This window comes from Papaver somniferum, chromosome 7 (genome assembly GCF_003573695.1).
Source record: "Papaver somniferum cultivar HN1 chromosome 7, ASM357369v1, whole genome shotgun sequence".
Lineage (NCBI taxonomy): Eukaryota > Viridiplantae > Streptophyta > Magnoliopsida > Ranunculales > Papaveraceae > Papaver > Papaver somniferum.
This window is the reverse complement of record NC_039364.1, coordinates 268,424,035-268,427,594: the sequence shown is the minus strand read 5'-3', so window position 1 is coordinate 268,427,594 and position 3,560 is coordinate 268,424,035. Positions and strand designations below refer to the sequence as shown.

The 3,560-nt window shown below is 38.5% G+C and overlaps 1 long non-coding RNA gene across 1 annotated transcript; it reads right to left on the bottom strand.

Annotated features, from left to right (window-relative positions):
- Positions 1-580: 580 nt before the first annotated feature.
- On the bottom strand, positions 581-2,430 carry LOC113293797. Its single transcript, XR_003332578.1, has 4 exons — positions 1,952-2,430; positions 1,250-1,370; positions 933-1,137; positions 581-817 (listed from the first exon to the last, which is right to left on the bottom strand). It is a non-coding gene; the product is annotated as an uncharacterized LOC113293797 (long non-coding RNA).
- Positions 2,431-3,560: the final 1,130 nt, after the last annotated feature.

Genomic DNA, 3,560 nt, shown 5'->3' with positions numbered 1-3,560 from the left:
TAACAGGGGAACGGATTACCAAAGAGAAGAAGGTGTTTATCAGTCCAGAGGTTCATGCTCTTGGCATATTAAACAATGTCATTTCAATGGTCAAGGGAAGTGGAATTAACAGCCAGACTTGGTCTGGGTTAGGGTCTACCAATCAAGAAATAGTAAATTCTGGAATGACACCTCAAGAACACTCTGGCGGTGCAGTTCTTCGAGGGGTTGGATGCTGGGAAAGTCGCTGCACGCATCAGTATTAGATAACATGAACAAAGACTATTCTGAAGTTACCGTCGAAGTCAATGGAATCCATGAAGGTAGTAACATTAATTAATGGCGCAGAAAAATCCAGGCAAAGAAAGAAGCACAAATTCTGTTGCTTTCGCTCTGCTGCAGATGAGTAGGGAAAAATCCAGGGAAAAAAAGCACATTTTGTGTTTGATTTGTGTGTGGATCGAGCAATTTATCAACCAAATCAAATTCTTTCGCTTCTCCAGCAGTGTATATCATTATCATAGTAATGCATGCAGGTACCAGTGGTCTGGTAATAATATCCATTTTGACAGTTAAACAAAAATCTGTTCCTCTTAAATATGTGCAGTTAAAGAATCGATAAACTTAACACAGAGGCCAGATTTTCATTCAGAGGCACAAATATCAAAAGGCAAGCTACGCATGCGTCAAATATAGTCCAACTCTAAATTGTTATGTTCATAAAAAGTTCAGTGCCAACGATCAAGGAATAATCCTTCACCCCCACGCGAAAATCCTCCATCCCTAGGATGCTGAACATTTTCATGTGTGAAATAACAGCAGCCCTTGTTTTTATCTCCTGCAAGACAAAATTATAGAGTTGCCAATAAATAGTCATGAATCATAATAGTGATCCCCGGTTGACACAAGCAAAACAATGCACATAACTGTAGAAGTAAGAGGCAAATACAAACCTGAAAACGAGTCTCTTAGCCCCATGCATCTGCAAACCTTGACACAACGAACCCCACTGGTAGTTGTCAGTTCAGCAAAAAACATCTCCACTGGAGCATCAGCAACATCAGTCTTCTTAGCCGTGAAGTCGACATGGTGAAGAAAGCATGTCCTAAGAAGCACAGATGTAAGGTAACCAGGCTCCACCAGCTCATATTTTGTACCCTACGAAGTTTTAGGCCAAAGCAAGAGAACAAAAAAGAGAGATTAAGGGAATCCAAACAAAAATAGCGACTGATTTTCAAGAAAAGCAATAAAGATTCAGAAGAAAACTGACTGCTCGTTTGTTATAGAGACTCGTGGCATCAGCTGCTTACGGCCTTACTACATCCTGAACTTGTTTAGATGTGTACGTACGTTCCTCTATGGGGTTAGCAGCCAGGTAATCTGGATCAGGCCTGAAGTTGTCAAGATAAAAACCAAAATCACTTCAAAAGTTTGAGCAAATCAAATGCATTCAATTGAGTTTGTGCCAATAACCAGTTACATAACCATGTCTAAGTTTAAGATTGAGATATTTTGTAAAAGGGTCCTGAGTTTTATGCCTAATTAGGGTCTAGGTCGTAGAAGATGTAGTTGATGCATTAGGGTCGTAGACTAACCCAAGACCGTTTGAAAACTGTTAGCTGACTTTTTCAATTTTGCAAACACCCTGACCATATGTTGATTGTTGCTGACTGTTGATATATATTGTCAACGGGGTTTCTATTTTGCCCCCTAAATAATCACCTAAATCCCATCTAATCATTCATGACATTCAAACCCATGAAATTAACGGCTGCTATATTGGTTAATAAGAAACGATGGTCACAAGTCATGACTTTCATTAGCTATCGATGAAGTAGTAGTACTGTTAGAAGGACTAAAATAAATCCCAGTACTTATCCTAGCTATACCATGGAGAATGTGAGAAAACATAAGACTTATTAGCTATGGTTAGACCTAATAGAGAAATAAAATCAATGGAAATACAACTAACCCAAGCATCGATGACAGACAAAATGAACCCGTACTGCTATAACTGCCAGAATAGTCCAGATAATGAATCCTTCTCTGGCATTTCGTCGAACAAGTTGTGGGAAAGTTAAATTTTTCCACCATTCACATACCCACGAATTTAAGAATTCCGGGAAATCACTCAATCAAACACTTCCAGCGAAGACAATATCACAGCTAGCATTTAGAATACAAGCTATTCACATGTAGTTATTATTTGGGATTATTGCTGATTCACGAAGAAATCACAAAACATAAGAATTGCATCGCGAGGGTGATGATTCTCTAAAGAATAACGGTACTTAGTAATGGTGTTCCAAACAAATGATTTGGGTTCTCTAAGATAAGAACTTGAGAACTTTAGTTTTATAGATTGTATTAGTTATCTTCCCCGAAAACATGAAGGTCATCGTATTTTGAAATTCATCATATGAGTTATGATTTGGAAAGTTTTCCATCGGGTGTCGGGTTAATTTGAACCCAGTTAAATTTCAAAATGACGTTAGGATACAATGTCTTTTAACTACTTTACAAGGGCACATTGATAAAATTTTCGGACAGTCAAATTAGTCTTGGATTAGTCTACGACCCTAATGCATCAACTACATCTTCTACGACCCAGACCTTAATTAGTTATAAAACTAACGACACTCTTACAAAATATCTCTTTAAGATTCTCTTCGGAAATCACAACCCCTGGCCCTAAGAATTACCGGACAGGCACAACCCTTGAACGGAAACATTTATTGTTTTCAAGTGAAGGATCAGATGCATCCGTAGAACGGAACGTTTATCAAGCGGAGGACCAAGGTAGGGGGTGTTGGAATCCCGAGAAAGAGACACGGTAAAACGTTTTGCATTCAAATACTATGGATTTTTTTTTTGAAGAAGAAGAAAATGTTTTTATTTATGAACAGATCAAATACCCCTCATTCTATCATGAGAAAGGGTAAGATACAGAGAGGAGGGTCATGAGTAGACCAAATCCTAGTTACATTTTCTTCATTCGCATATTGACATAAAACATGTGCTATCTCATTAGCACTTCTAGAAACAGATTTAAACACAATATTTTCAAACTCACGTCAACTTTCTTTTGCTTTTATGATCTCCATCTTTATATTTGCTGGGACTTGGATAATTGGACCATTAATTGCAGTAGAAACACTTTCAACATCACCTTCCACGATAAATTTCTCCGAGTTAAGACTTCTTGCCAGATAAACTCTTAAATTGTACGCCCTAACTTCTGCTTTTAACAGCAATGTGTCTGTAAAACAATATGTGATGCAGCCAAGAAAATTCCTTTCGTTATCCTGAGCCACAGCAGGAACAACACCCTTATTCAATCTAAATTAAGGCAGCATCGACATTCACTTTAACATAAAAAGCAGGTGGAGGAACCCAAGTTTCTGCTTCAAGGTGTTGGATTTCCTGAGAAAGATTATGGTGTGATGGGGAGTCCAAGAAAGAGATAGAAGGTAAGCTCGAGGTGTGGCGCCAGACTCTGGAATCAAAGGGCTTCAGACTCAGTAGATCAAAGACTGAGTATCCGAAGTGCGATTTCGACGAAACCGGGACGGATCATGGAG